Raw genomic sequence first — 13336 nt, 5'->3', positions numbered from 1 at the left:
AGTCTAAGTTGCTGAAATGAGCCTATTTAATCAGCGTAAGTTGCTGAAATAAGCCTATTTAATAAGCCCTAGTTGCTGAAATAAGCCTATTTAATAAGGCTATTTAATAAGCCTAAGTTGCTGAAATAAGCCTATTTAATAAGTCTAAGTTGCTGAAATAAGGCTATTTAATAAGCTTAAGTTGCTGAAATGAGCCTATTTAATAAGCCTAAGTTGCTGAAATAAGGATATTTAATAAGTCTAAGTCGCTGAAATAAGCCTATTTAATAAGCCTAAGTTGCTAAAATAAGCCTATTTAATGAGGCTATTTAATAAGTCTATTTAATAAGCCTATTTAATAAGCCTATTTAATAAGCCTATTTAATAAGTCTATTTAATAAGTCTATTTAATAAGCCTATTTAAAGAGTATTCAATGAGCCTATTTATTAAGCCTATTTATTGAGCCTATTTAATAAGCCTATTTATTAAGACTATTTAATACGCCTATTTAATAAGTCTATTTAATAAGCCTATTTAATAAGCCTATTTAATAAGCCTATTTAATACGCCTATTTATTGAGCCTATTTAATAAGTCTATTTAATACACCTATTTAATAAGCCTATTTAATAAATATTTAATGAGCCTATTTAATCAGTCTATTTAATAAGCCTATTTAATAGGCCTATTTAATAAGTCTAAGTTGCTGAAATAAGCCTATTTAATAAGCCTAAGTTGCTGAAAAGCCTATTTCATAAGCCTAAGTTGCTGAAATAAGCCTTTTTAATAAGTCTAAGTTGCTGAAATAAGCCTATTTAATAAGCCTAAGTTGCTAAAATAAGCCTATTTAATGAGGCTGTTTAATAAGTCTATTTAATAAGCCTATTTAATACGCCTATTTAATGAGCCTATTTAAAAAGCCTATTTAATAAGTCTATTTAATAAGCCTATTTAATACGTATTTAACGAGCCTATTTAATAAGCCTATTTATTGAGCCTATTTAATAAGCCTATTTATTAAGCCAATTAAATAAGCCTATTTAATAAGCCTATTTAATAAGTCTATTTAATAAGCCTATTTAATAAGCCTATTTAATAAGCCTATTAATTAAGCCTATTTAATGAGCCTATTTAATAAGCCTATTTATTGAACCTATTTAATAAGTCTATTTAATAAGCCTGTTTAATAAGCCTATTTAGTAAGTATTTAATGAGCCTATTTAAAAAGCCTAAGTTGCTGAATAAGCCTATTTAATAAGCCTAAGTTGCTGAAATAAGCCTATTTAATACGCCTATGTTGCTGAAATAAGTATATTTAATAAGCATAAGTTGCTGAAATAAGCCTATTTAATAAGTCTAAGTTGCTGAAATGAGCCTATTTAATAAGCGTAAGTTGCTGAATAAGCCTATTTAATAAGCCTACGTTGCTGAAATAAGCCTATTTATTAAGCCTATTTAATAAGCCTAAGTTGCTGAAATAAGCCTATTTAATAAGTCTAAGTTGCTGAAATAAGCCTATTTAATAAGTCTAAGTTGCTGAAATAAGGCTATTTAATAAGCTTAAGTTGCTGAAATGTGCCTATTTAATAAGCCTAAGTTGCTGAAATAAGGATATTTAATAAGTCTAAGTCGCTGAAATAAGCCTATTTAATAAGCCTAAGTTGCTAAAATAAGCCTATTTAATGAGGCTATTTAATAAGTCTATTTAATAAGCCTATTTAATAAGCCTATTTAATAAGCCTATTTAATAAGCCTATTTAATAAGTCTATTTAATAAGTCTATTTAATAAGCCTATTTAAAGAGTATTCAATGAGCCTATTTATTAAACCTATTTATTGAGCCTATTTAATAAACCTATTTATTAAGCCTATTTATTAAGCCTATTTATTGAGCCTATTTAATAAGCCTATTTATTAAGCCTATTTAATACGCCTATTTAATAAGTCTATTTAATAAGCCTATTTAATAAGCCTATTTAATAAGCCTATTTAATACGCCTATTTATTGAGCCTATTTAATAAGTCTAATTAATACGCCTATTTAATAAGCCTATTTAATAAGTATTTAATGAGCATATTTAATCAGTCTATTTAATAAGCCTATTTAATAGGCCTATTTAATAAGTCTAAGTTGCTGAAATAAGCCTATTTAATAAGCCTAAGTTGCTGAAAAGCCTATTTCATAAGCCTAAGTTGCTGAAATAAGCCTTTTTAATGAGTCTAAGTTGCTGAAATAAGCCTATTTAATAAGCCTAAGTTGCTAAAATAAGCCTATTTAATGAGGCTGTTTAATAAGTCTATTTAATAAGCCTATTTAATAAGCCTATTTAATGAGCCTATTTAAAAAGCCTATTTAATAAGTCTATTTAATAAGCCTATTTAATAAGTATTTAACGAGCCTATTTAATAAGCCTATTTATTGAGCCTATTTAATAAGCCTATTTATTAAGCCAATTAAATAAGCCTATTTAATAAGCCTATTTAATAAGTCTATTTAATAAGCCTATTTAATAAGCCTATTTAATAAGCCTATTAATTAAGCCTATTTAATGAGCCTATTTAATAAGCCTATTTATTGAACCTATTTAATAAGTCTATTTAATAAGCCTGTTTAATAAGCCTATTTAATAAATATTTAATGAGCCTATTTAATAAGCCTAAGTTGCTGAATAAGCCTATTTAATAAGCCTAAGTTGTTGAAATAAGCCTATTTAATAAGCCTATTTAATAAGCCTAAGTTGCTGAATAGGCCTATTTAATAAGCCTAATTTGCTGAAATAAGCCTATTTAATAAGTCTCAGTTGCTGAAATAAGGCAATTAATAAGCCTAAGTTGCTGAAATAAGCCTATTTAATAAGCCTAAGTTGCTGAAATAAGGCTATTTAATAAGTCTAAGTTGCTGAAATAAGCCTATTTAATAAGTCTAAGTTGCTGAAATAAGCCTATTTAATAAGTCTAAGTTGCTGAAATAAGGATATTTAATAAGTCTAAGTCGCTGAAATAAGCCTATTTAATGAGGCTATTTAATAAGTCTATTTAATAAGCCTATTTAATAAGCCTATTTAATAAGCCTATTTAATAAGCCTATTTAATAAGTCTATTTAATAAGTCTATTTAATAAGCCTATTTAAAGAGTATTCAATGAGCCTATTTATTAAGCCTATTTATTGAGCCTATTTAATAAGCCTATTTATTAAGCCTATTTATTAAGCCTATTTATTGAGCCTATTTAATAAGCCTATTTATTAAGCCTATTTAATACGCCTATTTAATAAGTCTATTTAATAAGCCTATTTAATAAGCCTATTTAATAAGCCTATTTAATACGCCTATTTATTGAGCCTATTTAATAAGTCTAATTAATACACCTATTTAATAAGCCTATTTAATAAGTATTTAATGAGCATATTTAATCAGTCTATTTAATAAGCCTATTTAATAGGCCTATTTAATAAGTCTAAGTTGCTGAAATAAGCCTATTTAATAAGCCTAAGTTGCTGAAAAGCCTATTTCATAAGCCTAAGTTGCTGAAATAAGCCTTTTTAATGAGTCTAAGTTGCTGAAATGAGCCTATTTAATAAGCCTAAGTTGCTAAAATAAGCCTATTTAATGAGGCTGTTTAATAAGTCTATTTAATAAGCCTATTTAATAAGCCTATTTAATGAGCCTATTTAAAAAGCCTATTTAATAAGTCTATTTAATAAGCCTATTTAATAAGTATTTAACGAGCCTATTTAATAAGCCTATTTATTGAGCCTATTTAATAAGCCTATTTATTAAGCCAATTAAATAAGCCTATTTAATAAGCCTATTTAATAAGTCTATTTAATAAGCCTATTTAATAAGCCTATTTAATAAGCCTATTAATTAAGCCTATTTAATGAGCCTATTTAATAAGCCTATTTATTGAACCTATTTAATAAGTCTATTTAATAAGCCTGTTTAATAAGCCTATTTAATAAGTATTTAATGAGCCTATTTAATAAGCCTAAGTTGCTGAATAAGCCTATTTAATAAGCCTAAGTTGCTGAAATAAGCCTATTTAATAAGCCTATTTAATAAGCCTAAGTTGCTGAATAGGCCTATTTAATAAGCCTAATTTGCTGAAATAAGCCTATTTAATAAGTCTCAGTTGCTGAAATAAGGCTATTTAATAAGCCTAAGTTGCTGAAATAAGCCTATTTAATAAGCCTAAGTTGCTGAAATAAGGCTATTTAATAAGTCTAAGTTGCTGAAATAAGCCTATTTAATAAGTCTAAGTTGCTGAAATGAGCCTATTTAATCAGCATAAGTTGCTGAAATAAGCCTATTTAATAAGCCCTAGTTGCTGAAATAAGCCTATTTAATAAGGCTATTTAATAAGCCTAAGTTGCTGAAATAAGCCTATTTAATAAGTCTAAGTTGCTGAAATAAGCCTATTTAATAAGTCTAAGTTGCTGAAATAAGGCTATTTAATAAGCTTAAGTTGCTGAAATGTGCCTATTTAATAAGCCTAAGTTGCTGAAATAAGGATATTTAATAAGTCTAAGTCGCTGAAATAAGCCTATTTAATAAGCCTAAGTTGCTAAAATAAGCCTATTTAATGAGGCTATTTAATAAGTCTATTTAATAAGCCTATTTAATAAGCCTATTTAATAAGCCTATTTAATAAGCCTATTTAATAAGTCTATTTAATAAGTCTATTTAATAAGCCTATTTAAAGAGTATTCAATGAGCCTATTTATTAAGCCTATTTATTGAGCCTATTTAATAAGCCTATTTATTAAGCCTATTTATTAAGCCTATTTATTGAGCCTATTTAATAAGCCTATTTATTAAGCCTATTTAATACGCCTATTTAATAAGTCTATTTAATAAGCCTATTTAATAAGCCTATTTAATAAGCCTATTTAATACGCCTATTTATTGAGCCTATTTAATAAGTCTAATTAATATGCCTATTTAATAAGCCTATTTAATAAGTATTTAATGAGCATATTTAATCAGTCTATTTAATAAGCCTATTTAATAGGCCTATTTAATAAGTCTAAGTTGCTGAAATAAGCCTATTTAATAAGCCTAAGTTGCTGAAAAGCCTATTTCATAAGCCTAAGTTGCTGAAATAAGCCTTTTTAATGAGTCTAAGTTGCTGAAATAAGCCTATTTAATAAGCCTAAGTTGCTAAAATAAGCCTATTTAATGAGGCTGTTTAATAAGTCTATTTAATAAGCCTATTTAATAAGCCTATTTAATGAGCCTATTTAAAAAGCCTATTTAATAAGTCTATTTAATAAGCCTATTTAATAAGTATTTAACGAGCCTATTTAATAAGCCTATTTATTGAGCCTATTTAATAAGCCTATTTATTAAGCCAATTAAATAAGCCTATTTAATAAGCCTATTTAATAAGTCTATTTAATAAGCCTATTTAATAAGCCTATTTAATAAGCCTATTAATTAAGTCTATTTAATGAGCCTATTTAATAAGCCTATTTATTGAACCTATTTAATAAGTATATTTAATAAGCCTGTTTAATAAGCCTATTTAATAAGTATTTAATGAGCCTATTTAATAAGCCTAAGTTGCTGAATAAGCCTATTTAATAAGCCTAAGTTGCTGAAATAAGCCTATTTAATAAGCCTATTTAATAAGCCTAAGTTGCTGAATAAGCCTATTTAATAAGCCTAAGTTGCTGAAATAAGCCTATTTAATAAGCCTATTTAATAAGCCTAAGTTGCTGAATAGGCCTATTTAATAAGCCTAATTTGCTGAAATAAGCCTATTTAATAAGTCTCAGTTGCTGAAATAAGGCTATTTAATAAGCCTAAGTTGCTGAAATAAGCCTATTTAATAAGCCTAAGTTGCTGAAATAAGGCTATTTAATAAGTCTAAGTTGCTGAAATAAGCCTATTTAATAAGTCTAAGTTGCTGAAATAAGGCAATTTAATAAGTCTAAGTTGCTGAAATAAGTCTATTTAATCAGCGTAAGTTGCTGAAATAAGCCTATTTAATAAGCCCAAGTTGCTTAAATAAGCCTATTTAATAAGGCTATTTAATAAGCCTAAGTTGCTGAAATAAGCCTATTTAATAAGCCTAAGTTGCTGAAATAAGCCTATTTAATAGGCCTATCTAATAAGTCTAAGTTGCAGAAATAAGCATATTTCATAAGCTTAAGTTGCTAAAATAAGCCTATTTAATGAGGCTGTTTAATAAGTCTATTTAATAAGCCTATTTAATAAGCCTATTAAATAAGTCTATTTAATAAGCCTATTTAATAAGTATTTAACGAGCCTATTTAATAAGCCTATTTATTGAGCCTATTTAATAAGCCTATTTATTAAGCCTATTTAATAAGCCTATTTAATAAGCCTATTAATTAAGCCTATTTAATGAGCCTATTTAATAAGCCTATTTATTGAACCTATTTAATAAGTCTATTTAATAAGCCTGTTTAATAAGCCTATTTAATAAGTATTTAATGAGCCTATTTAATAAGCGTAAGTTGCTGAATAAGCCTATTTAATAAGCCTAAGTTGCTGAAATAAGCCTATTTATTAAGCCTATTTAATAAGCCTAAGTTGCTGAAATAAGCCTATTTAATAAGTCTAAGTTGCTGAAATAAGCCTATTTAATAAGTCTAAGTTGCTGAAATAAGGCTATTTAATAAGCTTAAGTTGCTGAAATGTGCCTATTTAATAAGCCTAAGTTGCTGAAATAAGGATATTTAATAAGTCTAAGTCGCTGAAATAAGCCTATTTAATAAGCCTAAGTTGCTAAAATAAGCCTATTTAATGAGGCTATTTAATAAGTCTATTTAATAAGCCTATTTAATAAGCCTATTTAATAAGCCTATTTAATAAGCCTATTTAATAAGTCTATTTAATAAGTCTATTTAATAAGCCTATTTAAAGAGTATTCAATGAGCCTATTTATTAAGCCTATTTATTGAGCCTATTTAATAAGCCTATTTATTAAGCCTATTTATTAAGCCTATTTATTGAGCCTATTTAATAAGCCTATTTATTAAGCCTATTTAATACGCCTATTTATTGAGCCTATTTAATAAGTCTAATTAATACGCCTATTTAATAAGCCTATTTAATAAGTATTTAATGAGCATATTTAATCAGTCTTTTTAATAAGCCTATTTAATAAGCCTATTTAATAAGCCTATTTAATACGCCTATTTATTGAGCCTATTTAATAAGTCTAATTAATACGCCTATTTAATAAGCCTATTTAATAAGTATTTAATGAGCATATTTAATCAGTCTTTTTAATAAGCCTATTTAATAGGCCTATTTAATAAGTCTAAGTTGCTGAAATAAGCCTATTTAATAAGCCTAAGTTGCTGAAAAGCCTATTTCATAAGCCTAAGTTGCTGAAATAAGCCTTTTTAATGAGTCTAAGTTGCTGAAATAAGCCTATTTAATAAGCCTAAGTTGCTAAAATAAGCCTATTTAATGAGGCTGTTTAATAAGTCTATTTAATAAGCCTATTTAATAAGCCTATTTAATGAGCCTATTTAAAAAGCCTATTTAATAAGTCTATTTAATAAGCTTATTTAATAAGTATTTAACGAGCCTATTTAATAAGCCTATTTATTGAGCCTATTTAATAAGCCTATTTATTAAGCCAATTAAATAAGCCTATTTAATAAGCCTATTTAATAAGTCTATTTAATAAGCCTATTTAATAAGCCTATTTAATAAGCCTATTAATTAAGCCTATTTAATGAGCCTATTTAATAAGCCTATTTATTGAACCTATTTAATAAGTCTATTTAATAAGCCTGTTTAATAAGCCTATTTAATAAGTATTTAATGAGCCTATTTAATAAGCCTAAGTTGCTGAATAAGCCTATTTAATAAGCCTAAGTTGCTGAAATAAGCCTATTTAATAAGCCTATTTAATAAGCCTAAGTTGCTGAATAGGCCTATTTAATAAGCCTAATTTGCTGAAATAAGCCTATTTAATAAGTCTCAGTTGCTGAAATAAGGCTATTTAATAAGCCTAAGTTGCTGAAATAAGCCTATTTAATAAGCCTAAGTTGCTGAAATAAGGCTATTTAATAAGTCTAAGTTGCTGAAATAAGCCTATTTAATAAGTCTAAGTTGCTGAAATAAGGCAATTTAATAAGTCTAAGTTGCTGAAATAAGCCTATTTAATCAGCGTAAGTTGCTGAAATAAGCCTATTTAATAAGCCCAAGTTGCTTAAATAAGCCTATTTAATAAGGCTATTTAATAAGCCTAAGTTGCTGAAAGAAGTCTATTTAATAATCGTAAGTTGCTGAAATAAGGCCATTTAATAAGTCTAAGTTGCTGAAATAAGCCTATTTAATAAGCCTAAGTTGCTGAAATAAGCCTATTTAATAAGCCTAAGTTGCTGAAATAAGCCTATTTAATAGGCCTATCTAATAAGTCTAAGTTGCAGAAATAAGCATATTTCATAAGCTTAAGTTGCTAAAATAAGCCTATTTAATGAGGCTGTTTAATAAGTCTATTTAATAAGCCTATTTAATAAGCCTATTTAATGAGCCTATTTAAAAAGCCTATTTAATAAGTCTATTTAATAAGTCTATTTAATAAGCCTATTTAATAAGTATTTAACGAGCCTATTTAATAAGCCTATTTATTGAGCCTATTTAATAAGCCTATTTATTAAGCCTATTTAATAAGCCTATTTAATAAGCCTATTAATTAAGCCTATTTAATGAGCCTATTTAATAAGCCTATTTATTGAACCTATTTAATAAGTCTATTTAATAAGCCTGTTTAATAAGCCTATTTAATAAGTATTTAATGAGCCTATTTAATAAGCGTAAGTTGCTGAATAAGCCTATTTAATAAGCCTAAGTTGCTGAAATAAGCCTATTTATTAAGCCTATTTAATAAGCCTAAGTTGCTGAAATAAGCCTATTTAATAAGCCTAAGTTGCTGAAATAAGGCTATTTAATAAGTCTAAGTTGCTGAAATAAGGCTATTTAATAAGTCTAAGTTGCTGAAATGTGCCTATTTAATCAGCGTAAGTTGCTGAAATAAGCCTATTTAATAAGCCCTAGTTGCTGAAATAAGCCTATTTAATAAGGCTATTTAATAAGCCTAAGTTGCTGAAATAAGCCTATTTAAAAAGTCTAAGTTGCTGAAATAAGCCTATTTAATAAGCCTAAGTTGCTGAAATAAGCCTATTTAATAAGTCTAAGTTGCTGAAATAAGGCTATTTAATAAGTCTAAGTCGCTGAAATAAGCTTATTTAATAAGCCTAAGTTGCTAAAATAAGCCTATTTAATGAGGCTATTTAATAAGTCTATTTAATAAGCCTATTTAATAAGCCTATTTAATAAGCCTATTTAATAAGCCTATTTAATAAGTCTATTTAATAAGTCTATTTAATAAGCCTATTTAAAGAGTAGTCAATGAGCCTATTTATTAAGCCTATTTATTGTGCCTATTTAATAAGCCTATTTATTAAGCCTATTTATTAAGCCTATTTATTGAGCCTATTTAATAAGCCTATTTATTAAGCCTATTTAATACACTTATTTAATAAGTCTATTTAATAAGCCTATTTAATAAGCCTATTTAATAAGCCTATTTAATACGCCTATTTATTGAGCCTATTTAATAAGTCTATTTAATAAGCCTATTTAATAAGCCTATTTAATAACTATTTAATGAGCCTATTTAATCAGTCTATTTAATAAGCCTATTTAATAGTCCTATTTAATAAGTCTAAGTTGCTGAAATAAGCCTATTTAGTAAGCCTAAGTTGCTCAAAAGCCTATTTCATAAGCCTAAGTTGCTGAAATAAGCCTTTTTAATAAGTCTAAGTTGCTGATATAAGCCTATTTAATAAGCCTAAGTTGCTAAAATAAGCATATTTAATGAGGCTGTTTAATAAGTCTATTTAATAAGCCTATTTAATAAGCCTATTTAATGAGCCTATTTAAAAAGCCTATTTAATAAGTATTTAACGAGCCTATTTAATAAGCCTATTTATTGAGCCTATTTAATAAGCCTATTTATTAAGTCAATTAAATAAGCCTATTTAATAAGCCTATTTAATAAGTCTATTTAATAAGCCTATTTAATAAGCCTATTTAATAAGCCTATTAATTAAGCCTATTTAATGAGCCTATTTAATAAGACTATTTATTGAACCTATTTAATAAGTCTATTTAATAAGCCTGTTTAATAAGCCTATTTAATAAGTATTTAATGAGCCTATTTAATAAGCCTAAGTTGCTGAATAAGCCTATTTAATAAGCCTAAGTTGCTGAAATAAGCCTATTTAATAAGCCTATTTAATAAGCCTAAGTTGCTGAATAGGCCTATTTAATAAGCCTAAGTTGCTGAAATAAGCCTATTTAATAAGTCTAAGTTGCTGAAATAAGGCTATTTAATAAGCCTAAGTTGCTGAAATAAGCCTATTTAATAAGCCTAAGTTGCTGAAATAAGGCTATTTAATAAGTCTAAGTTGCTGAAATAAGCCTATTTAATAAGTCTAAGTTGCTGAAATAAGCCTATTTAATAGGCCTATCTAATAAGTCTAAGTTGCAGAAATAAGCATATTTCATAAGCTTAAGTTGCTAAAATAAGCCTATTTAATGAGGCTGTTTAATAAGTCTATTTAATAAGCCTATTTAATAAGCCTATTTAATGAGCCTATTTAAAAAGCCTATTTAATAAGTCTATTTAATAAGTCTATTTAATAAGCCTATTTAATAAGTATTTAACGAGCCTATTTAATAAGCCTATTTATTGAGCCTATTTAATAAGCCTATTTATTGAGCCTATTTAATAAGCCTATTTATTAAGCCTATTTAATAAGCCTATTTAATAAGTCTATTTAATAAGCCTGTTTAATAAGCCTATTTAATAAGTATTTAATGAGCCTATTTAATAAGCGTAAGTTGCTGAATAAGCCTATTTAATAAGCCTAAGTTGCTGAAATAAGCCTATTTATTAAGCCTATTTAATAAGCCTAAGTTGCTGAAATAAGCCTATTTAATAAGCCTAAGTTGCTGAAATAAGGCTATTTAATAAGTCTAAGTTGCTGAAATAAGGCTATTTAATAAGTCTAAGTTGCTGAAATGTGCCTATTTAATCAGCGTAAGTTGCTGAAATAAGCCTATTTAATAAGCCCTAGTTGCTGAAATAAGCCTATTTAATAAAGCTATTTAATAAGCCTAAGTTGCTGAAATAAGCCTATTTAAAAAGTCTAAGTTGCTGAAATAAGCCTATTTAATAAGCCTAAGTTGCTGAAATAAGCCTATTTAATAAGTCTAAGTTGCTGAAATAAGGCTATTTAATAAGCTTAAGTTGCTGAAATGAGCCTATTTAATAAGCCTAAGTTGCTGAAATAAGGCTATTTAATAAGTCTAAGTCGCTGAAATAAGCTTATTTAATAAGCCTAAGTTGCTAAAATAAGCCTATTTAATGAGGCTATTTAATAAGTCTATTTAATAAGCCTATTTAATAAGCCTATTTAATAAGCCTATTTAATAAGCCTATTTAATAAGTCTATTTAATAAGTCTATTTAATAAGCCTATTTAAAGAGTATTCAATGAGCCTATTTATTAAGCCTATTTATTGTGCCTATTTAATAAGCCTATTTATTAAGCCTATTTATTAAGCCTATTTATTGAGCCTATTTAATAAGCCTATTTATTAAGCCTATTTAATACACCTATTTAATAAGTCTATTTAATAAGCCTATTTAATAAGCCTATTTAATAAGCCTATTTAATACGCCTATTTATTGAGCCTATTTAATAAGTCTATTTAATAAGCCTATTTAATAAGCCTATTTAATAACTATTTAATGAGCCTATTTAATCAGTCTATTTAATAAGCCTATTTAATAGTCCTATTTAATAAGTCTAAGTTGCTTAAATAAGCCTATTTAGTAAGGCTAAGTTGCTCAAAAGCCTATTTCATAAGCCTAAGTTGCTGAAATAAGCCTTTTTAATAAGTCTAAGTTGCTGATATAAGCCTATTTAATAAGCCTAAGTTGCTAAAATAAGCATATTTAATGAGGCTGTTAAATAAGTCTATTTAATAAGCCTATTTAATAAGCCTATTTAATGAGCCTATTTAAAAAGCCTATTTAATAAGTATTTAACGAGCCTATTTAATAAGCCTATTTATTGAGCCTATTTAATAAGCCTATTTAATAAGTCTATTTAATAAGCCTATTTAATAAGCCTATTTAATAAGCCTATTAATTAAGCCTATTTAATGAGCCTATTTAATAAGACTATTTATTGAACCTATTTAATAAGTCTATTTAATAAGCCTGTTTAATAAGCCTATTTAATAAGTATTTAATGAGCCTATTTAATAAGCCTAAGTTGCTGAATAAGCCTATTTAATAAGCCTAAGTTGCTGAAATAAGGCTATTTAATAAGTCTAAGTTGCTGAAATAAGCCTATTTAATAAGTCTAAGTTGCTGAAATAAGGCTATTTAATAAGTCTAAGTTGCTGAAATAAGCCTATTTAATCAGCGTAAGTTGCTGAAATAAGTATATTTAATAAGCCCAAGTTGCTGAAATAAGCCTATTTAATAAGGCTATTTAATAAGCCTAAGTTGCTGAAAAAAGCCTATTTAATAATCGTAAGTTGCTGAAATAAGCCTATTTAATAAGCCTAAGTTGCTGAAATAATCCTATTTAATAAGCCTAAGTTGCTGAAATAAGCCTATTTAATAGGCCTATCTAATAAGTCTAAGTTGCAGAAATAAGCATATTTCATAAGCCTATTTAATGAGCCTAAGTTGCTGAAATGTCTATTTAATAAGTCGATTTAATAAGTCAAAGTTGCTAAAATAAGCCTATTTAATAAGGCTATTTAATAAGCCTAAGTTGCTGAAATAAGCCTATTTAATAAGCCTAAGTTGCTGAAATAAGCCTATTTAATAAGGCTATTTAATAAGTCCATTTAATAAGCCTATTTAATAAGCCTATTTAATACGCCTATTTAATAAGCCTATTTAATACACCTATTTAATAAACCTATTTAATAAGTATTTAATGAGCCTATTTATTAAGTCTATTTAATAAGCCTTTTTAATAAGCCTACTTAATAAGTCTATTTAATAAGCCTATATAATAGGCCTATTTAATAAGTCTAAGTTGCTGAAATAAGCCTTTTTAATAAGCCTAGTTGCTGAATAAACCAATTTAATAAGTCTAAGTAGCTGAAATAAGGCTATTTAATAAGCCTAAGTTGCTGAAATGAGCCTATTTAATAAGCCTAAGTTGCTGAAATAAGGCTATTCAATAAGTCTAAGTTGCTGAAATAAGCCTATTTAATAAGCCTAAGTTGCTAAAATAAGCCTATTTAATGAGGCTATTTAATAAATCTATTTAATAAGC

This window comes from Petromyzon marinus, unplaced genomic scaffold (assembly GCF_048934315.1).
Source record: "Petromyzon marinus isolate PM22_M1 ecotype Great Lakes invasive population unplaced genomic scaffold, UKy_Petmar_22M1.pri1.0 PM_G_Scaffold_2, whole genome shotgun sequence".
Classification (NCBI taxonomy): Eukaryota; Metazoa; Chordata; class Hyperoartia; order Petromyzontiformes; family Petromyzontidae; genus Petromyzon; species Petromyzon marinus.
This window is presented reverse-complemented; position numbering follows the sequence as displayed.